At 39.0% G+C, this 24,529-nt stretch overlaps 1 protein-coding gene across 2 annotated transcripts in view; it reads left to right on the forward strand.

Annotated features, from left to right (window-relative positions):
• Rab3c (RAB3C, member RAS oncogene family) overlaps window positions 1-24,529 on the forward strand; it is a 204,496-nt gene that overhangs the window by 18,382 nt on the left and 161,585 nt on the right. The gene's annotated exons all lie outside the window — the stretch shown is intronic.

The raw sequence follows: 24,529 nt of genomic DNA on the forward strand, positions 1-24,529 counted from the left end.
ACTCTTCCCCCCGAAACCATAATCACAAATAAACTCTTCCAGAAGCTGCTTTTGCCCATGGTATTTTATCACAGAAACAAAAGGCAAATAGAATGCGATGTATGATCTCTGGACTGCTGTGAGTTATTTGGAAACATGCTTGGAGACATTGCTCTCTGAACAAGAGTGCCTTGAGGAAGGCTTCTTTTCAGCCAGAGCTCCATGGAAACACCTTGTGCTCTTGTTCAGATATTAGTCTGTTTCCAGAAGAGATCGGGTTTTATAAAAGCACTGTCTGCTTGTAAACCATTTAGCTACTGTTCTGACAGAAACAAAGAGGATTCTATTTCCTAAGTTACTTTATATACTAATATCTGTGCTTAAACCTATGGACAAGATGGTGCAGACCTATCAAGAAAATTATGGTGGTCCAGCTTCTGATTGGAGGTTAGGGATTGGACATTTTGAAACATGTTTCATTATTTAAATGTGACAAGGTCAAATGAGAAGATGATGATGACTCTGCCAATGAAGGGATAGTTTGCTGTACCCAGTGATCACAAGACAATGTAACTTGGTTGCTCAGTGAGAGGGAGAAGCAGGTGCAATCAGAGAATTAGGAATAACCATTATGGTCATGAAGAGGAGGTCATGATGAGGAGCTTTGGGAAAGTGCCTCACTCAAGATCTCTGCAGAAAAGAACAGGGAAGGAAATTAAATAGTTTTGGGATTGTCTAGTTTGGATCTTTCCAGCAGTCTATGAGGTTTTGGGGCTATCCCTAATGGTCTGAATGACAGGGTACATGAATAGCCGCCCAAAGTATGAGAGACACGCAAAGGCAGTGTGTGGAAGCTGAGCTCTGAACTGGTTGTTGTTCAGTTTTAAAGCTTCCTTCAATAAGTTATTGGCTTTACTGTTGACTGACCTAGAGAAGAGCAGTTCCTTTGAGATGAGTGAGGCTTCAGAATGAAAGGGAAATGAATAAAATAGGAGGGAAATACCGAGGAAGATTTCTACTCTGGCAGAGGCTAGACTAAATACCCTCATACAGGTTTCATGTGTTTATGGGTGTCATTATGTGTGGACCCGGAAAACTGGGTCAGAGATAGATTTGCACATTGTGGACAAACCCATATAGATATTCAATTATAATAATAGTATCACTTATACTATTTTTAGCCCAGTAACGAGCTATAAAGTAACACACACACACGTTAGAATTACTTAATAATACAGACTTTAAAAAAAATTTGTCTTATACTGTAGCTTCCTATGTATCCTTGGTGATCCTTAAACTCCTAATAATAATTCCTTAGTCTCCCAAGTATTGTGATCACAGGCATTTGTAACAACAACCATTCCAGGCTTTTATTTTTTGATACAACCCAGTGAAAGAAGGTGGCAATATTTTCCTGTTTCATAGATAAGGGAAAACAAAACCAGAAAAATAATATCATTTGCCCAAGGACACAGATGAGATATGCCAGCATCCATCTTTCAACCTTGGCACTACATTCAAAACCCATGTATTTAATCACACTGTATAAATGAGGTCTGGGTGCAGGGCAAGATCTGACTCCTTGGAACCACTAATGTCAGATTTTGCAGTTCTTAATCCTCAGTGACTACTTTCCTGCAACATGTGACGGCTCATTATCGTTCTTACCTGTTCTAGGAAATTTATAGTTCTGGGAGGTGGGATGTCATTTAGCTGTTTTGCTTGGAATTTAGTGTGTGCCAGCAGGAGCACATTAGGCATTATCTGTTTTGTGTTTAAAACAGATATGCACGGCAGAAGGGAGTGAGTGGAACACATTCAGCTGGCTCCCTTCCTTCCCATCTCTGAAATGCCTGCTGCCACTGCTGGGGAGCACACATGCAGTCAGGGGTGTGTGCAGGGAAGAATTGCTGAGCGACAATGGGAGAGACTGCCTGGGCAACCATAGCCAGGCCCCTAGCCTTTCATTCCGTGCTCTTTTAGCCCAGTCTTTCTTTCATCCATGGGAGGCTGGTCCTCAAGTCTTCTGGTGTATTTTAAGGAGTCATCATGCTCTGCACAGACAACCTTCTTAGGAGAATCACCAGAGTCAGTGACAGCTGCCAGGGCTGTCCTTGCTGTTGCCATTTGAATGCTCTTTTTTCCACCACATTTCCTTTAACTTAGCACTTGCTTTCCCTGAGAGATTGAGAGCGGCCAGCTTTCAATCCGTCTCCGAGAGGAAGCTGTTGTTGTGTGTGAAATGTCAAAATGTATGAGACCATTCACTCTGTTGGTGGCTGAAAGCAACATCCCTGTATCCCACTGTGTTCAAACCAATTTCCAGCACTGACAAGATACAGAAGGTGGCGAAGACTTTGTCCTGCCCTAATCAGGCTCGGCTGCTTCAAGAGAAGACTGGGAATATCTGAGGTAGAAAGGGTTACCTGGTGGGATCAGTAATCGTTGCCAGTAATGGAGGTCAAGTGGCCCAATGGCAGGGGCAGGAATTTTGGAGTAGACTGACCCAGGTTCTGAAATCTGCTTTATTCTCAGCAGCTGGGTGACTTAAAGTCCTGAGTCATTTCGTTTGTGAAATGGTGTGAAATAACACATAGCCCTTAAGTGCCAAATGCCGGATCCCATAAATACTTGTACTTATTTCAGTCAAGGCATGAAGTAAATACTCAATAGATGTCAGTTTGCTTCTTTTCTAAAAATGGTATATATACCTCCATTAAAACTTTTGTACTTGATTTGGTAACTCCATGGTATCTAATACTTTTTTGAGTGTCTACTTTGTGCCACAGCAGGTTCTGATAATACAGTATTGAAGGGTACACAGGAGCCATGACAGGGCCAGACCATCTGGCTGAGTAATAAGTACCATCTGACATCGTAAAGAACAGGTGATATACCTGACTTAGTCCTGGAGACTCTGAGAACCTTCACTGTGGCTATCTGTACCTGAGATGAAAACCGAGAAATGAAACAAAAAGGAATTCTTTGTTCATTCATTCATTCATTCAGTAGCATTTATTTGTTTGCATGCATTGTAAAGGAACTTGGAATTGAAGCTAAATACAAATAATATCAATTATGGTAAATGCTAATGGAGATATAGAGCACTGTGACAATTAGAAAAACACACTGGGGGGTAGAGATTTTAGGTAATTTCATATGGGATGGGGAGTTTATATGAAAAGATCCCTAAGCTGAGGCCTGCAGTTATTTAGAGCAGGGGTGAACTTTCTGTGTGAAAGGAGAGAGACATTTTTCATTTGTTTTTTCCTCCATAGCTTTATGTATCACCTTCATGTCTACTTTTTTATCGAATTCTGGCATTCTTTCATGCTGCCCTCCATCTGAGGGTGAATTCAGACTATGGAAATCTGAAGCTTTGGCGATTTGCTGATCCTCACTAAGAAAAAAGAAAATGCACACGTATGTTTTGAATAATTTCAAAAAGAAGATGTCTATGTGAACACATTACTGGGACCATTAGGAAGGGGTCCTGTATCATGCTTGTCCCTTTGGGCCACCAACCAGCTCCTAAATCATGACACATGCTCAGCCTTAACTTAGCTCTTCTCTTGCCAGCTTTTATAACTTAACCTGCTTCTCTTCATCTATGTTTTGCCTTGGGGCTTTTTGCGTGTTCTTTCTGTGTCTCCTACTTTTTCTGTTTCTTCTATGTCTGCCTGGCTTTGGGGCTGGCTGCCTGGCTGGCTGCCTGGCTTATTGACCCCAGGGGTCTCCCCGCTTTCTCCCTCATTCCTTCCTCCTTTTCTGATTCCTAGATTTCCTGTGCACACTGGTCCATTGGAAGGAATCTAAATCTCAGAGATGGGGAGTGATTTCCTCCAGGTCATATGATTCTGTCTGTTATATTTATGATCACATCAAACATCATTATTCATGTGAACATAAAACAGCCAGGAAGCATCAACAGTCAATGATAGAAAGAAATTAATATGTAGCCCAGATTGGTATCCTCCATGATACTCCAGCCAGGTTCTCGCGCTACGTCTATCCCATGACTCCTCAGCTGCTCTCAAATCTAACAAAGGCCAGACACCTTCCGTGGAAGAGAGGCAATAATGAAGTTTCAAATGATCAAACTTGGAAAAATTCAATCTTCGAAATAGAAATCTTTTTGTGTATCCATGGGTAGGAAAAAGAGAGAGAGACAGAAGGAGGAATATGGAAGATAAGTCTCTGGGTCCTCAGAACCATCAGTGGGTGATCAGTGAGGGACTGGTTCTGGGAGAGGTCCTCCGCTTCCTGGGGGCCTGGGGCACTTCATGTCTTCTTGGGTCTACCTGGAGTTTTCCTTCCCTTACACAGTGGCAGGCTGGCCTCCCTCCGCATGTGTCTCTTCAGCATTGGTCCTCCATGACATTTTTTTTTCACCGCGATTGTATTTCTTCATTATCAGAAAGATGCTTGTCATTGGAAACTAGTGGCAACAAGTGGCTCAGATTAAATTTGGGAACTGTTGCTAAGTATGGGCTTTGCTACATCTGGTTTAACTTTACAGAGTAACTTTGCTACTGTGTTATAGTTTTTATTAATTTTCCAGCCAAATGTTTAGACAGTCTGAACCCACTGGTTGGTTTGACTGGAATTCTATTCTAGACTTATTTAGGTTCAAATTCTCCTAAAACAATAGTATCATGTAATAGTTTCATGACTAAAAATTACCTTCAAAACCAGTTCTCAGAGTTTTCAAATCTTTGTTTCAGTAACTTTGGCAAGGTGCTCAACTTTCCTATACCTCAGTTTTCCCAACTATAAAATGGGGATGACAATAATATTTTGCATTCAGTTTTACTGTCAAGATTGTGTGTAAAATTCTTAGCATAATATCTGGCACTATGTACAGTCTAGGTAAAAGATGTTATTATTTCTTATATCCTTTATCTTACCAGCATTAAACTCACCCACCCAACTTCTTATTTTCTGGGCCAGAAATTTCCAGTTTTAAAGCATACAGATATTTGGATGATGCTCTGATGTATAACAAGACATAAAAGATGCTGATGAGGTATAGCACTCCCCTAGGCAGTGTTGTAGTGTTCCCTCATCCCCCACACTATCATGGGACACTGGCAAATTCCCATCTACCCAAGTGCAGTCAGCTGCACTGTTGAGGTATGTCCTGGCGTTTCGGGACATCTGTGCATTTAAATAGAGTCATTAGTTACACAGTGAAGTCAAATCTATACAGCTTGTTCATTAAATGCTCATAAAATTGATGTTCTAACGCAGAGCAAAACAACCATGAATCATTGGGTTCATAGAAAGTTGTTATTAAAGTGCTGAGATGTACCTTCTTCTCAATACTGCCTGGTGACTGTGGCAGCCTTTTGTTTAATATATGAACTGAGCTGTCTCTGTGTCACCAAAACACCTGTTGGCATTTTTCTACCAAGCTCATTTTAAATTATACAGGACTTTTGTCATAAAATACAGCTTAAATTATGGTACAAGTTAAATATTTAATTACCCAATATATTTCTCAAATATTATTTAAGGAAAAGGCAGTGTACTTCCCTAAATAGGTAGTGGTTAGTTTTATAGGAGCAATATTTTTCCCTGCTGCTTTGGCTACCATAAAACTAATTGTGCTGACCCCGAACATTCTCATTGTGGTGGCTCAATCAAATATTGAGCAGGATAAAGGGGATAGCAAAGGCGAATGAAAGTAAGCCTATCTAAATAACTTTGCTCTAGATGCTAATAGATGTGAAGAATTAGAAGCCAGCTTCATCATAGTTTGTTTTCACCAACTTGACACACACCTAGCAGTTGTGCCTGGGAAGTGGAAATGCCAGTCAAGGAATTGCCTCCATTGGGTTGGTGTGCAAGCAAGGACATGTTCTTAATTGCTGATTCATGCAGGAGGGCTAGTGACTCCTGAGCATATGGTTCTGGTTTGTTTGCAAAAGGCAGTTGAGTATGCCAGTAAGCAACACTTCTGACTTGCTTCCAGTTTCTTCCTTCAAGTTCTTACTTTGAGTTCTTGCCTTAAGCTCTCTTGGCAATGGTCTCTATTAATCAGATTATGTGTTTTCATTTTCTATAAAACTAACGTATTACATTTCAAAAACTATTGTAAATTGAGACTAACATTATTCAGGTTCATTAATTCTTTCCTATTTACTCATAATCAATCTGTAATCTTAAACGTTTTTGTCATAGAAGATATGTTGATTATTTGTCAATTAATGGTTAGCACTTACCATTTGCATTGTTTTGGTATCAATACCTCAGATATTTGGGACATGAAAGAGTTAATGATTCTGACCTCCCTGGGATTGTGCATTGGTTAAATAATCTGACAATAATGTCTTTTTTTATTTTAAATAGCTTGTTTTACATGTCAATCCCTGACACTAATGTCTTCAATCAGGTATTTTTGAGTGACTGCTACATGAAAGTAGTGCCAGGTTCTGGAGGGAAGGTACCATGGGTTTTCAATGCTTCTGTTGTCTTTCAGTGATTCGTAGAATAAGAGCACTGAAATAAATGTGAATAGAAACAGAGCACCCCAATGAGAATAACCATGGCAGAGAAGCCAGCCTCACCATTTTTATTTTGATAGACAACAAAGGCAGTCAGTGGTGTGTGCCTACTATACTGTAGGAAATGGATTTCTTGGGAGTGCCTTGATAGTATGAGGAAGCTTTATTGAGGCTGACTTGGCATATGAACATTCTCAGATTCCATGTGTTTGGTTGTCTTTCTTGGCTTAGTCCTAAGTTAGAAACAGGGGTAAAAATTAGGAAGATTACCAATTATCAAATGTGTCCTGGTCCATTTGGGTGATTGATGAAGTTTCTGGTTAATTTTCTAGACTGTCGTTTGACAGCGCAATTTGGCTACCTTCAAGTTGACCTACAGTTGGCTCGCTTCCTGGTTTGCTAATTGTCATAGACAAAGTGGCTGGTTTCCTAGGCAAGGTTGATACAAGTTGTGGATCAAAGTCCGTTTTTGCATTTGGTCTGGTGTTCATCCATTTGTATATTAACTCCCTCACAGTGTGCCATCACAAGGACAACTCAAGAGCAAAGAGAAGAATAGTACAAAGAAATGTGTTGAGTTCTGTGAGTCTGGTAGTTTAATTCCAGATACACTATTTAGCTGCAAAAAGCTTTGCTTTTATTTCCTGTAAAATATGGATAATGTATTTGCTTCATACACTATTTTTGAGAAATAACAGGACATGAGTAATGTGCCTATTTGAGTGTTCTCATGCTCTTTGAACCCATATAGACTTGTAAAAACTACCAAGAGCCTAGAAGAATTTATGTGTATCTGGATTACACCTATAGCTACATCCATTGGAGTTACTGTATAAGAAATTAAACATAAATAGTATTTAAAGTGTCTATTACTCTTCATTTTTACCCACTAACATCAGGATAATTGTTAGTGTTGGGAACTGGAGAGGGGGGCCCTTACTCCTATCCTTGTCACTCAAATACAATTACCTGAAGCAACAACTTCCCCGATTCTGACAAAAACAGTGGGTAATATGTATGACAACCCCTTCTTTATTCCATCCATTGTCTCTACTTGGCACTGCTAGCTTCCTCCATTCTGGGAAAGTCCTGAGATGAGCACAGATGGTGAAAGCAAACTCCTGGATCCTGAACTTCTTTCAAAGTTGGTCAGATGCTAATTGCCAATTTACAGGAAGTTTTACATGACTGTGGGAGTCCCTATTTTTCTAATGATAGTCCAATTGTAAAATATTGATTTGTTAGTCAGGAATGAATGAATGTTTGGCCACTGTTCCTTTAAACTAAATCACCCATTGGAAGGCTGAGCCAAACACCTATGATATTACTGACACTTTACCATAGATTAGAGGGAAAGTTGGATGATACTAATTACTCCATTAAGTTCAGATAGATCTGGGTAGTTGAACAGACTCTTTGCAGACCCCTGCCTGATTTCTGCAGCCAGAGAACAGCTTTTTCTTGGCTCCAATGTAGCTGCTGGCTGAAAGCATTTTACTTGAAATAGCTGGGGTCAGGGGGTTGTGTGGCAGGAAGAATAGCAGCAATGTTTCAAGAATCACAGCATAATTTGGCATACAAGAGGGACTATCTGCTCCTCATCTTGATAGAGGAGAACATTATGGGGCTAGGGAGAAAACTGGTGCCAGAGAAACTCTCAGCAATCCACAAGGATGACTCTTAGGAATAGTGGAGAGGTGCCTGAACTGGCCTCCTGTAATTAGATTAGTGAATACCCTAATTGTCATAGAACTTTCATTCAGTATCTGATGGAAGCAAATGCTGAGATCTGCAACCAAGCACTGGGTTGAGCTCCATAAGTCTAGTCGAAGTGAAGGAGGAGGAATTGTATAAGCAAGGGAGGTAGTCAAGATGACTGAAACCCATAGAGACAGCTGACCTGAGCTCATGGGAGCTCATTGGCTCTAAACTGACAGATATGTAGCCTGCATGAGACCTACCTAGGCTGGCCCTCTGCATGTTGGTGACAGTTGTGTAGCTTGGTCTGTTTGTGGGGCTCCTGGAAATGGGACCAGGACCTGTCTCTGGTGCATGAGCTGGCTTTTTGGAGCCTATTCCCTATGATGGGATGCCTTGCTCAACCTTGATGCAAGGGAAAGGAGCTTGGTCCTGCCTTAACTAGATCTGCCATACTTAGTGGACTTCCATGGGAGATCTTACCCTTTCTGAGGATGGGGTTGTAGAGAGAAGGTACGGGAAGGAATGGGAGAAGAGGAGAGGAGGGAGGGGAAGCTGTGGTTTGTATGTAAAACAAATAAACATATTTAATAAAAAGAGTAAAAGGACAAGTTGTTTGTAAAAGTGAATTGCAGAATTCAATTCCAGACTTAACAGTAATGTGAATATTTGATGTAGGAACTCTCCAAGAGGGACAGGGAAGTTTATTGTTCCCCTGATTAGTTGAATTCCTATTTGATTTGAAAGAACACAGTAACTTAGCCATCTGTCTTAGAGAAACCACAGTGGCCTGCATTCAGCTATTAGTTTCTGAGGAGTTTTGAGTCCTCAAATTCAACTTACGGTGGTAGAAAATATTTGAAAAAGAAATTATGTTAGTACTACCATGTAGTATTTTTTCTTAACATTATTTACTAAAGAACATAATATAGTAACTATACACATAGCACTTCGTTTTTTATAGAATTCGGCATTGTAAGTAACCTAGATATGATTTAAGTATATGGGATAGTTTTCTTATGTTATAGAAAACAACATTGTATTTATATATGAGACTTGAACATCGACAGATGTTGGTATTCACAAGTGGTCCTGGGTTCAATCCTCCTTGAAGAGCCACTGATAAATGTACTCATTTATATGCAGAAATGCTTCATTCTTCTCTTCTACCTCCAGAGCACAGAATATTAAAGTCATAGAAAAACAACTTGATGGCCAGATACACATGTTATGGTGAAAACTGAACCTTTATTGTCCAACAAGACATGGGTGGGGGCTGCAGAACATCCTTAATGTGAGCTCTACAAATAAAAACTCCTGCTTCTGTGCTTCCAATAACACTTTTTTCTTCAAGTTGTGTCATCTGGATGCAGAATAGATTCCTGGATCTTGGGATCAAGTTCAGAATCATTATGCCTATAACTGGAAACCTTCTGGGACTTGGCTGGTACAAGTGCCTCTCTGGACCAGGATTTGTAGGTCTGTGGATTCTTGCTGGCCTCCCATTCTGGACTCTGTGACTATTCTGAACAGTTCGCCTTAGGACAGCTCTCACTGAATTTTTGCATTTTTTATAATGCTGAAAGAAAAATGAATGATTGAATTCTTAGCATAGCTAGGAGTGTGTTTGGTAAAGAGGACTTCATTTCTCCTGCAAATGTATTTTCCAAATTGTTTGCCTTTAATTTGGTTATACGTTTTAGACACATTTCAATAAGTGTTACTCTTATCACCTCTTTAAAAAGATAAGACAATAGGAAAACACCATGGAGTAATAAATATACCTTTATTATTTTGAAAGTATAGCCCACTTCACAACTCAAATTGGTGTTCCAAATATAAGCACGGTGGGAAATTCTGTGAACACTAAAAACCCATTAGAATTACTGTGTTGGAGCAAGGCATAGCATTCAGAATTGAAAGTAGCAGAAAGTAAAAATTATATGTCAAGTGCTTATCTGTCTCAAAAGGGAAGAATGTGAAACACTGTTGGATACTCTCAAATCAATTTGCATCACCCTTTATAAATGCCTTTTCCTTACTCAATAGACATGGGAGGCAGGTTTCTGGGGGTCCCTACGCATTATGTAGCCTACTTCTGATGCTCAGGTCCAGCTGTACTTTCCAGTTTGGTGACACTAAGTGTCTCTCCTCCCCCAAACCAACCATATATATGTTTGCAAATTCCATAGGGCTCTTCCTGGATGGCTCAGCAAACTGCATGTATGCTTGCCAACTATAGCCTGGAAATTCAAGGCCATAAATCCCCCTTTCTGTCAGCCATTGTAGTTGCCAGTTCGAAGAGGATTGGAGACAGTAGATAGGCTATCCAGCATTCCATGTTATAGGAGGACATTTATAAAGATTTCCCTATTTTTTAGGAAAATATAATGCCACTGGGACACCCTTATTCACACACACACACACACACATACACACACAAACACACACACACACACAAAGGAAAAGACAACATACAAATGTATCTTCTATAGCCTTGTTAATATATCTTTATATAAAACATTTTCCTGTGTAATCTTACTGGTTTGCTTCTTCTATCATGTAAAATGCCAACCTACTTAAATAACAGCAATTTATTGATTTGTTTGTTTGTTTTACCATTCAAGATGCTGGGAAATCCAAGGTAAAGACATGCTGGCAGGCTTGTTTTTGAAATTTCATTGAAAACACTCAAAAAAGAGTGTTTCATGCTCTTCTTGGTTTGTAATGATCTCCCTTTGCTGTGTCCACACAAGATTGGAGAAGAAGTAGAGGACTTCATAGAGCACACTTTCTCTTCTCATAAGGATACTAACATCATTATGGGGCTACATTCTCAATGTTATATAAACCGATCATGTCCTAGAGGCACCACTACTACCTACCATTAGAGTAAGGCTTAAGACTTCCATATCTGTGTTGTGGGAGGCAGAAATCAGCATATAATATTCCCTGGGATTAATGTGCTTCCTGTTATCACATACCAAATAAGCTACCCCCTCCCAAATTCTTTTCAGACCGTTGGTAAAGGATGGTCATATATCTACTATATATATTCCTTTTAGTTGTTTTCTCTTTGCTTAATTTTGGTGCACGATCACCCTGTGTATGTATGCTGACCTTGAGCACAACACTGTGGCCCAGGTTGCCCTTGAACTGAGAATCTTCTTGTCTGTGTTGCCTGAATTCTCGGGTTACAGATCTGTGCTACAAAGTGTGGGTGCAAGCAGTGATTTCCTAGTAGCATATATATGCTAACCTGACTTGGATGACTCATCCCTACTGCCTCTGTCAATGTGCTTGGTTTTTTTTCTCCTGCTCCTATTCCAGCCGGTCAGAAAGAAGGAGGGGAAGTGGGATGCAGCTTTCTCAGTCCGTTGCCAACATTAAGCTCATTCCCGTTGGAATGAATGACCCTCCAGAGGCCGACAGAAAAATTTTGCACTGACCTGTTTCTTTTGCCAAGAAGACAGATACCAGGAATCACAGTTTATACATCAGAACTTGCAAAGCTGGCCACTGGCCACTTCTCCCTTTCCCAGCAGACCTTTAAAATAACCGTAAGCAGAGGACTCCTGAGAAAGGAAGATTCAAGGGCTTCTCTTCAGACTCTATTATTCCTGCTTGGGTAAACGTGTATCCCGCAGATGCTAGGAAAGCTTGCAATCATCGTCACACACAGCACTCCATTAAAATTCATGAGCCAGCATACCGTGAGGAAATAATTATCAGTAATAATTACTTCCGTGGAATTCAATGCTCTGTTTATTTGAGACTGCCTTGCTTCAGGTGGTGTATAAGATGCGACTGAAATATCTAACTCCAAAACATAGTCTCATAAGCATCACCAAAAGATGCTGAAATGGAAGAAGGAAATACAGATCAGATGTCTTTGGGGGACAGCATCACTAGATAAGGTGCCTTCTCTAGCAGGATGCTAGCCACGCTTTTCTTTATATAATGGAGACAGAAACTCTTTGGCTAGGGATCCCGCGCAATATTATAATTATTCTAACTTTCCAGTGATGGCTTTAGTAGAGTCACATTGTTGGTATTTAGTATCATGCTTTTAGGGAAAAAGCCTTCCATTGAATTTAAATATATCCCATTAAACTAGGCATACCCCAGTCATGCTAATGTTTAAGCTGATTTTTGTTGGTTTTGATCTCTCCAACAGGCTTACTATTTGCAACTGCAACCTAGGGTTTCAAATATGTTGTGATTTAACAGATTTTTTTGTTTAAGTGATAAACAAATAAACAAAAATTAATAAATAGATAAATGAGTTGATCCCTCCCAGAATGCAGGGTAGAAATGTATTGCCAGTCAAGCATTCTTACCTCTTCCATGTTACCTGAGAATAACAAAAATCAATCTTTATGACTACTCTGTAAATAAACTCAAAGAGGGTTTCATCTCTCTCTAACAATAGAAAGGGTTATGGGAACACACCCATTATTCCTCATTCTGTGTCATGCATATCTATTTCCCTTATAAAGCCTAGTAAATGAAACCAATATCCTCATCCTATAATGCAACAGTATTTTGAGAACAACTGTCATATATCTCTCTAGTAAATGCACACCAACTTTCAGGTGTTAATTTTTATATTACCATTTGGAATTTGCATTTGCTTACTTTTAAACAATGCAAATAGTGATGAGTTTATGAATAGATCTATGCAATACTACATAATTTATTCTTTATATACAGGTGAAATTAGTTTTGACAGAAGTATGTGAGAGAAATAGGATACAGAACTGTGCTCTGCCTCTCCCTAGGAGTGTGTGTGTGTGGGCGACTATGATTTTTATATGTGTGTATATATACATATTGTATACATATTGGCTTCTCCTATGCTAGCACTGGGGAGAAAGTATCCTCAGGATACGCCAGCTTCTGATGTTCTTTATATATATATGTATATATATATATGGGTGCATATATCATATATATGAAATATGCTGTATATATATTATGTACTTGTGTATTATCTATACTATTTATTACATATAGTGCAATAGTACTATAGATGCAATATAGAGTATATATGCAGCATATGTGTGTATACATATAATATATTGTGTACATGTGTATATTATACACTATGTAGTATGTAATAATACATATTATATAGTATAATACTATATTATATGATATATATATATATATGACTTCAAAAGTTGTGCATTTCTCCCGAATGCTAAGATAGGAGAAGCCATGTAGCTTAAAGACAAAGAGTACCACAGGTGAGCAGCCACAGATTGCAGGGAACTATGGAGGCAGGCACTTGTTTTGGAGATCTCGGGAATGACACGTATGTTTCTATGCTGATCGCTTTCATTGTCTGCTTGACACAATCTAGAATCACCTGGAAGGGAGTCACAGTAAAGGAATATCTAGAGTACGTTGGCCTGTGTGTACATCTGTGGCAGATTATTTTGATTACTTTAATTGACAAGGAAAGGTCTTCCCACTGTGGGTGACACCATTCCTTACCCAAGGGATTCTGAATTATATACAAATATATGAGTAGAAAAGCGAACTGAGTACCATTGTGAATGCATTCGTTGTTTTCTTTTCTGATTGCGGATGTGTAATTGTTTAATTTTCTGCACTTAGCTTTACTACTTGGTATCAAAGTGACCAATTTAACTCGGTTCTTTTGTAAAACATCCAACTAACTCTTGCAAGAGTCCTTTGACCCCCACACACATTCTATTCTATGTGTACTCCTGATAAAGAAATAGATGCATGTGGTAAACTTTCAATTTTTCACTAAAAGAGCAACTCCTGGAAATGTGAAAAAGGAGGACAAAGGAAGCTATCCTTTATTTGGATCCTAAAAATATCCACAGGTTCCACCAGAAGTAGAATAGCTGAATGTACACAAAAATAAGACTGCCAGCCGAGATCTGTGTCCTTTATTCTAAACTCACCAAGAAAGGAATATTAGGGGCAATAAAAGAGCAAGGATATTTTAACTATGAGTATTGCTATTACTTTTTAGGTTTAGGCTCCTGCCCTGTACTAGGGAAGTCTAAGGCTACACTTGACAGAAAGCAAGTTACTAATGATAATGTAATTGATACTTGGCTGCATAGCAAACTACTAGCAAATGTACCACATTTTCCCTTTGGAAATTCAGGTATATTGTACTGAGTTGAAAACACACATTAAAGAGTCTGGTTTGGCTTCCAGATAGATGTGTGGATCAAAGAAATGATTTTCTACCTTTCCAGCCATTACATGTGATCCTCTGAATCCTCGGTTGCAAATGATCTGTTTCTGAATCCCTGCCTTCATGTAGATGCATCCAATTAATTGCCATGGGTCTCCTGCAAAGGTTCCCTGCCTTGCTTTCATGGACTCGTTTATTAGCCTTGCAGGGATTTTACTGCAGTAGTATATTTAGTTTGCATCCCCTGGGATATTCCAAACAGAAGAATGAGCTCCCTGGGGAAGAACAGTGGGGTTAGAAGAACAACCAAGAAACAAACATCTGGCATTTAAAATGTTGTTAGTTGTGAAGAAGAAACCAGCACTGTGATGCTAGCTAGAGCACCGTTTTCCTAGTAGACTTTTTCTTGCTCTAGGCAAGTCATGTCTCAGCCTTATGCAATGTAATATGCAGCTCAGGGAATAATAGCTGTTATTGTTTAAGATCGTTAAGATTAAGGGTAGTGAAAACAGTCAGTGTAATGCTGTGGTTGGTGACTAGATTTCATATGTGTTAAATGGATGTGTTGAGTAAATGCAGGAAAAGCAGTTGACAGAGCCCATGGCTATGAGAAGCAGCAATAGCAGAAGGGAACCTGGTCAGATGTTTTATCTTGTTGATGCCATATGCAGTCACCTGTACCTTACATCAGTCTTCTGGGCTTTGGTTCTACCTTCCACTGATCTCTAACCTAAAGGTAAGAATTTCTTAAGACATATTCTAATTTTAGTATTCCATGATTCCTTAGTAGCTCAATCTAAATAGTTTGCTATGTTGAGAACCAGTATTTGGTTGGCAGCCACTGAGTCCCAGTCAAGCAAAATGGTGTGATTTAATAACAGTATTAATGTCTCACAGAAAGGAGTGCTAGCCTCTCAGGTGTAGCCTGCTTACCAGAGTCATAATACATTGCTATTACTAGCTCCCTTGTATATCTGGGAACTGAGACACAAAGAAATCATGATATATGCCCAAGAACATGTTATTAATAAATGAAAACGTCAGAATATAAACCTACGGTACCTGTACTATTGATACACATGCTTCAGACCAACAAATTGTGGAGGTTAATATTGACTGTCAACTTGATAAGATCTAGGATCACCTAAAAGATAGACTTCTTGGCTTGTCTGGGAAGGAATTCAAGATTGGGTAAACTGAGATGGGAAGACCCTAAATATAGATGGCACCATTTCCTGAACTAGGATCCAAGACAGAATACAATGGAGGAAGTGAGCAGAGCACCAGCATTCTTCTCTCTATGCTTCATCACTGTGGATACCACGACACCACACACAAGCTCCTGCCAGCATGATGTTCCTAATTCAGGACACTCTGTTCAAAACTTTAAGCTAAAATGAACCCTTCGTTTCTGAAGTTGCTTTTGTCAAAGAACAAAAAAGTAATCAATTCATCAGCATTGTACAAAAAGCGCACACATATTTTACAATATAAATGACATTCTTGTCTTTTCTACCTGGGTTATGAAGAATGATTTAAAAGCCCAAATATTGGATAGATGAAATTGAAAAAAATCTCCATTATTTATACAGCTGAAATTGGAAATGGTGGCTTGGGTATGCAAACTCCAGACATGGGTAGATTTCTCCCCAGGTCACAGATGGTACTAATTCAACGTGGCCTCCTTGAAGCAGCAGTTCTCAATGTTCCCAGCATCCCGGCAGAGCAGAACAGAGAACAATTCTTGAAGGATGGTAGGGATTTTGTTAGCTTGCTTCTGTCTCCTTCATCCTGACACTAATCACACAAATTACTCTGGACAGTTGGAATGGGAAGTAGAGATGCCAGGGGACCTCCCACCACTGATTAAAAATCAGGAACTGAGGAGAAATTTTCTCCCGTCTTTCTCATGGCCATTCATTTACAACTCTTCATTGCCGTGTGATTTCTGATGATAAAACTGTTCAGTCCATTTTGACTCATACAGAGAGAAATGATTACAACACACAGGCTTCTGTGCCTCCTTCTCTCATTTTCGGATTGTTAAGAGTCCTATAGGATGGCTGAGAAGGGTTCCCAGGAGCACACTATGAGGGGAGGCTGCCCTTGAAATCACATTGGCAGAGTACACTGGAGCTTCTGATTTGACTGTTGTTTAATAACCAAACCGAGTAATTCAGAAATCAACTTGCATTTGTGAGACGTGATTTATGATCAAAAGCAGCTGTCATCTGGGAAACATAATTTCCAAAGCAGTGATGGAAGACAGTTTGGACAGAAACAGTGGCGACCGAGCAGATGACAACCAGTGGACACATTAGGCACAGGGGAGAGGCCTCCCTCAGCAGAGGCAGCAGTGTGTCTGTAAATGCCGTGGAATGATTATTAACAGTGCAGCAAACAAATTGAGAGATTGCTGAATTACAATTTTGTCATGTAGCTCTCCTAAATGAATGTGTAGAGCATATATGTCCGTGACCAATAATGTGTCTCGGTTCTAATGGGAAAACTATGTCTCAGATTTACACAGATGCGTGAAATATAACTAGCAGGAAGTATGAAAAAAGAAACATAGCAGCAATTATTCTGCAAGTAGAATAATTATTGGGTGTCTAGAGGCTCTCTAAAGATTACTGAGAAAAATAAAAGCCCAGTGTTTACTCATGTGTCTACCCAAATATGCACTATCCATCTAGTCTACAAACTCTTGTTATGGGAACATGGTAGTTCCAGGCAGTGAGCTCAAAGAGGAAGGAGAAACATATCCATCTGTCTTCTGAAGTCAGGCAAGAGTGAAAACTTGTGGCAGTCACCAGTGTAACATGAAAATACTGAGAGTAACCAGGCAATTGTAGGTATTAAGGGAGAAGTCTTATACGAAGAGCACAGGGGTGATCTTTGGAAGAACTAATAACTTCTCTGGGTCCTGATGTCAAGAAGAAATTAATTGGGTAGTAAAAGGATGAGGAGGGGCTCAGGGCATTCCAGAAGCTATAGAACATGGCCAAGGTGAGGATGGTACTCCAGACATTAGTGGTCATGTGAAGAGTGAGGCTGTGGAACTCAGGAGAGGAGAGAATGGCTTCACAAACAATCTTCATTAACCTTCACTTGGGCATGTCATGGGTCAACCACAGCTGGTCCTTGGGGCCTCTGAACAGCCTACCAGCACAGAAGCTCTTGAGCCATGGACTGCCAAAGATCCCCCAAGGAAGGAGAGAGCCTATTTATTTATTGCCAGACAGGATGCTTGGCTGCTACTTCGATCTTATCTTTAAGTGATTACAAACCTCTAGGCCACTATCCATACCTGCCCCAAGGTTGAGTTAGGGGTCACTCTCTGTTCACACACTTTGTCTTATTCTGTCCAGATACTGTGATGTCATTTGCTTTGAAAATGGCCCCTGTCTCAGTTTCCTGAGGGACATGAAAGAATGTAGTTTTTCTATACCTTTGCAATTTTAACCTTTCAATAAAGGTTCCTTAGTGAAAACAGTTAATGAGGGTTAGTTGTTCTGGTGCATTTAAGAGTGCCTGTTGAACTGGGGATTTCTTACGAAGAATCTTTTACCAGGGTAGGTTACACACCAGCAATCTTACAGTAAAGCAGATAGCAGTGTTCTCATGGGTGCTTGACAGAATTTTAAGACCACCATGGAGGTATAGAGGGAAAAAAGGCACAGACCTTTTGCTGGTTCTTACACATGGCGGGAGAATGATGTGAGTGGGGGTGAAAATGGAAATCTTCTAAATCAATTTTGCTTGTTTCCTAGTATTACCTCTAATCTATTGTGGCCATGAGTCTCATCATGAAGAGCAAGGAAAGGCAAGGCAGGGCAAGATATTTGCATGCATCACTCACTGGGGTTTTAGTATTTTCATTAAATAGCAAGATGATGATCGTTCACGGCTAACACATTCAACTAGGAGGCATGCAAATATTCTCCACCAGCTCCTGCTTGGCACTTTCTGCTGTGTCATTTTAACATGTGCAGCAGCAGCTAAGGAGAATAATGATCAGGATATGTTGTCCATGCCATAGATGCAGGCTGTGGTTGTGAGCTCCAAGCCACCTAGGAAGTGTCTAGATGCAAAGCAGGAATGCTTCATCCAAGTCTCAGTACTTTGTAGAAGTTTAGTTAAGTTCAGATTTTCTCTGTGATTTCTCCCTCCTTTCCCCCTCCCTCTCCCCTTCCTCATTTTCTCAAGGATGCTGGAAATTGAATCTAGGGGTTTGCAAGTTCTCTACCATCTGAACTATATCTCCGATCCCACAGATTCTCAATTTTCAAGAGATGTTGAATAAAACACTGAAGGCAATTAAAAGAAAAATCAGTCCTTGGAATGATAGCAATCTCTACACACTAAATTTATAGTTAACATTGTATTTTGCCTACTTTCTGTTTAATAGAACAGTAACTTCTTTATCCACGTACTTTATATTATGTATGTTGACTAACATTTTATGCCCCCAGGCAACCTCATAGGGTTACCTGAGAGCAGATGGCACTGTGTTAAGCCCAGAATAAATAAATACTATTGGTTTTTTTAATGACACAGCAAAGTTAAAAATATGCCCAGTCCTTGGATATAATTACCTATGCAACATCATCATACATATCTGATTGGACAAAGCAGATCTAGAGGTTGTAAGTTGCTGATTCCTTCTGATACTAAGTGCTACCTGGTATGTTGATATCACATTTTATTCTTATCACAGCCACCTTTTCAGGTCAAATGGAGGCAGATTTTTATGATTTTAAGATGAGAAACAACTGAGAATAAACATCACAAATGAAAAGTATATTGATATAACACTATTGTTGCATTATGACAACCAGAGTTTTACATGTAAGTTTTGATACAAAAAAAGGTCCTTGGATGTGAGGTGACCCTTTTCTGGTACTCTGAAGCCTTGATGGAAGGTGAGAAGTAAAACACAAAGTTGTCAGAGTCCTTGTAAGAAATAAAGTTGAATGGTTCTTGAAGAAATCCCTTTCACAGTGTTAATTAGCAGAATACCCCAGGTTGGTCTCCATATCTGCCTTTGAATTTACTTTTCATCAGCACATTGCTTTCCAAGTAGCAATGATGTTTAGGGGAGGTATCATTGCAAAGTTATTAACCCAGCGCCTTAAGCTTGCTAGTCAAGCTTCCTATCACAAACCTATGTTCTAGCCTGATGCATTAATTTAATCAGTGTTCATTGGTTGTGTTCTGTGGACTATACTGTGAACAGAAAAATGAAGATGACTATCTTTGTGTTTCCATTTTTAGCAGTCACAACCTGATCTGTGATTTCTGTGATTTTTGGATTTGTGAAATGAACTTCTTCACTGATATAGTAGGAAGCCCCATATGGTCTTCTGTAATATACAATGATCTACATGTATGAAAAGCAATAAAACAACAACAAAAAATACTGAATCTTCTCCTGGTTCCTGAACTCTGATGAAAGATCCCAACTCTTAACTACTTAGATCATTACCTTGGAAGACAAAAATCTAAAATCTGCTCATTTTCACTAATATAAAGCAGATGCACTGAATGGTGTGTGTGTGTGTGTGTGTGTGTGTGTGTGTGTGTGTGTGTAGGAGGGTTGTCATGAGTTCATCAGAGTAAACTAACACATTAAAAGCTGAGACTTCATCAGGTTAATGAAATGGAGTGTAACTCTTCAGTCATGAGAAGTCCAATTCTGATTGTCATGGGGATGCTCCCAAGTAGTCCTCATTTAAACAGTAAAGCAGGCCCCAGGGAGCTCCCACTTTACAGCTTCTTCATTCCAAAGCCTCAAGGTCTCCCAGATAGCAGTGAGAATTTCACACTCTGTACTTAATTATCTTGGCTGTGAACAAAGCAATCTTTTCCTTTAGATTCATTTAGTGAGAACTAGACATATGGCCTACTCTTGTGAAAAGGGGAGGCCAAAAATACTCTGGATAACCACTTCCTAGTATACACCTTAGTTTATTAGCACTGTGAACAAGGCAAATATCAGATGTTGCAAGTTACCTAGGTGCTCTAACACAAGCTGGTTCACTGTGAGCCCAGGAGTCTCCCACCAACCCAGAAACTAAATGTCCAGAGGGAGGTAGGGTGCATAGCATCGTTTCCTTCCAGAGCTCCCCTAGCTTCCCCTCTGGTTGATTGGTACCCAACTGGATCAAGTACCTCACTATTCTGTGTCACTTAATCATTCCAATACCATTTCAAGCTCTGTTTTTCAAACATCCTGTCCCTAACTTGCCTGTGTGACCACAGCTCTCTGGTTTTAGATCTTCTTCTTCTTCTTCTTCTTCTTCTTCTTCTTCTTCTTCTTCTTCTTCTTCTTCTTCTTCTTCTTCTTCTTCTTCTTCTTCTTCTTCTTCTTCTTCTTCTTCTTCTTCTTCTTCTTCTTCTTCTTCTTCTTCTTCTTCTTCTTCTCATGGAGTTCCTTTGGATTTAATAATCCTTGCATTGCTGAAAGTCTTCTCTTCTGTTGCCAGGATACAGACCCACTTGTCTCAGACGTCCACTAAAAATTAAGAGTCCATCCCTTCTTATTGCATGCTCATGTGTTTCACGAGCCTCCTAACCATAAAAAGTCCAACATTCCCCCACATATGGTACCTTACTACCATGCTTCAGCAAACAATACGCATTTCCCTGCTTCTCCTCGATCATGCTTTCCTCCCTCCCTCTCTCCCTCCTCCCTCCCTTTACTTCCTCCTCCCTCCCTCCTCCTGGCTTCCTCTTCTCTCTGTCTGCCTGTCTCTCTCTCTCTCTTTCTCTCTCCCCCCCCTCTCTCTCTCTCTCCCTCTCTCTCTCCCAGCCTCCTTCCAACAAAGAGATAGTTCTATCACCACTTCATCACACTGTCTGCACAATATTACATTTCCTGGATCTCTGAACTCTATTAGCTAAAGTAATGAACATGTCTCTGCCCAATGTTTTAATGGTCTGTCCATCTCATGCAGCACATTTTCCCTGACAGCTGAAGGTGGCTAAAGATAAAACATCTGCAGTTCATGCTTTCTTTCGGGGATCATAGAACTGTCAAACTCCATGGTTGCTATTCTTTCCTTGTCTCTGACAACAGGCTCTGGTTTATTCTTCCTTTTCTGTATTCCTGCTTTTCTGTTTTGAAATTCACAATTTATATGCAAAGAATGTTCAGCGTCTGATCATTACAAAGTGGGGGGGGGAGCCCTGCATAATGTTATCCTTGGAAGTTTAATTACATGGATTGAAAATCTCATTTCATATAGCCAGGAACACTTTAGATGAAAAAGCATTGAATACTGGCTCTTTACCAATCTATGGTTTCTTAAAAATGACACAGGCTTTTCTAACTCTGGTCTTATTCAAATTGAAGATATAAGATGCATTTTGTGCTAATGATTTAGTAAAATCTTGAGGGAAAATAGAGAAAATGAAGGAAATAAAAATGAAAAGAGGAAGAGAAAGTAATGGGAGAGGAGACTGTTGTTGCTAGAGGCTAGAGTAGCAGTTAAGGCAGATGAAAAGAACCCAATGTAAAATTTCAGTCTCACAATCAAAGCTCACAATCTAGCTGGATATAGCAGCACACACCTTCAATCCAAGCCCTCCAGAGGCAGGCTCAAGGGGATCTATATGAGTTCAAGGTCAGCCTGATCTACACAATCAATTAGGGCAGCCAGAGCTACATAGTGAGACCCTATCTCGAAAAAAACCAAACCAACATTCACAGTCTTCCTGAACCAGTGACTCTAAAGATGATGACTGCTATGCTAGCTTCAGATTTGATGCCTTACCTTGTCTGAGGATGGACAGTTGTGAGCAAAGTGACTTAGTGTACTTTCAATTTTTCTTTAAAATTAGAATACATTCTACAATATTCTTTAACAAAGAGTCCAAAATAGCATAATGCTAGAATCAGATTATACATCTAAAGAAAGTGGTTATTTTTTTGTCCTCGCAAACCTTAATAATATAACTATGCCTTTTTATCTACTGCTGTAGTAGACATGAAATTATTCTATGACCTGTATGGTCAGTGTCATAGACATTGTTCTATTGTTGTGAAGACCACAATGACCAAGGCAACTATTATAGGAGAAAGCATTTAATTGGGGGCTCTCTTATAGGTTCAGAGGTTCAGTCCATTATCATCAAGATGGGCAGTATGGCAGCATGCAGCCAGGAGCTGGAGTAATAGCTAAGAGCTACATCCTGATCTGTGGGCAGAGAAAGGCTCTGGGCTTGCATAGGCTTCTGAAACCTCAAAGCCGACCCAAAGTGACACACTTCTTCTAACAAGGCCATAACTCTTAATCCTTCTAATCCTTTCACATGGTGTCACTTCCTGTAGACTAGGCATTCAAGTATATGACCCTGTGAAGGTCATTCTTATTCAAACTACAACAGTCAGGTATTATGTTAAAGTGTGTTGCCCAGACATTGCTTACTCCCTTAGGAAATTAACAGGGATGATGATAAGTATACATTATACCTTGTTATTCCAGAATTGTGTACCTCTATATAGACCTACAGAGAGAGAAGTTAAGTATTGTTTTTTGTGTGTAGTAAACAAAATAAAGAGGATATGATAAATTTGTTGGGGGAAATTTGTGAAGTTTTGTTTATCAAATTTGATAAAATAATTAACATTTTAAATGAAGGTAATTTTTAGTAAAAATTTAGTCTCTCCACAAATAAAGTGACTTTTTCTTTAAAATCACAATTAAAATTTGTATTGGTATTTATATTATGCTTAAAATATAGCTCCTTGTACTTTATTATGTTAATTTTGCAAACAGAAAAATTGAGATATAGGTACTTGTGTAACATACCTAAGAATTAATAGAGAGATGAGTTCAGAAATTTCTTTCAGTACCAATCTACTTAGACTTTCCCTTGATTTTTCATATTTCTCATGTGTTTATGAAAACTAGTGAAATATAATAGTGGTTTGTCCCTATTTTTCTACTTTGCAATGGTCTCTTGACTATTTCTTAACTTTATTCTTCCATATTAACCTTATTTATCCTTAAAAACACTTAGTAATATAGATACTTATTATCAGAAGATAAAATAATACAAATGCAGTTAACAAAGAAAAAAACATTACAAACCTTATGTATCCATGAAAATGTTACTATCATCATTTTGTAGCATGCCTTTCTCAACTCTTTCTATGCATTTTAGACTTATATGAATAGGTCCATCATGTTACAAAAATGACATCATAGTCTTATACCCACCATTTTGCTCAGTTACTGTGAAATCACCTGTATTAAATCTACTTCACATATATTAAGGATTGTACTTTTTTGACATCAAAAATAGATGATTTTCCCAGTATATCATTTACCAATCATTACAAAAGAATCTAAGAATATTTAGAAAGTAACATATGCATAGCATATAAAATATACACAGTCATCTGCTCTACTGATTTATTTTTATCTTTACTTTTAACTATTTAATTTATATAGACAGTGTTCTGGAACATAATTTATGCCTTCAGGTTTCTTTGTTCAAAATTACGATTACAAGCTCATTGTCCTGTTTCATGTTCCATTGATGGCACAATCATTTGTCACCTGCTGTTATGGAATGTTACTATTTTCTTCTATTTTATTTTTGCCAGACTCTTGCATACTGCTTCCATTGACATCTCTAATTCATTTTAAGTTACTCTAGCTTTAAAATGTGGTTCAGTATCTGAAAAAATGTGCTCTCTCTCTTTTCATATGGTTTGCTGTTAGCTATTACCATCTATGCCTCATCTAGATAAACTTAAGAATAACTTCCAAAATAGAAATATGTTGAGGTTTTATTCTGAGCCCATTGAATTTATTAAGTGATTCACGAAAACATCAGTAGTATCACACTATTGTGATGAGATATTAGGCAGATATTTAGTTGGTGATGAGTATTGAAACACATAAGGGAGAGGAGCTAAAAATGAAAGATTTTGGCATTATTGGTTGTTAGGCTGTAGTTGAAATCATGGTGGAGTCAATTTCATTCTAATGGAAAGAAAAACATCGTAGTCCTTGTGTACTCTAAGCCCCATAATCTTCCATTATTTACTTCAATTCCCCAACCCATAACAGCTGCCCAAAAAACACTGCATTTCAGATGCAGCAAGTCTAGAAATTAAGCCCCAAGTTATGCATTTCATATTTCAAACTAG

Source organism: Mesocricetus auratus, unplaced genomic scaffold (assembly GCF_017639785.1).
Source record: "Mesocricetus auratus isolate SY011 unplaced genomic scaffold, BCM_Maur_2.0 Super-Scaffold_100020, whole genome shotgun sequence".
In the NCBI taxonomy this organism is placed as follows: domain Eukaryota; kingdom Metazoa; phylum Chordata; class Mammalia; order Rodentia; family Cricetidae; genus Mesocricetus; species Mesocricetus auratus.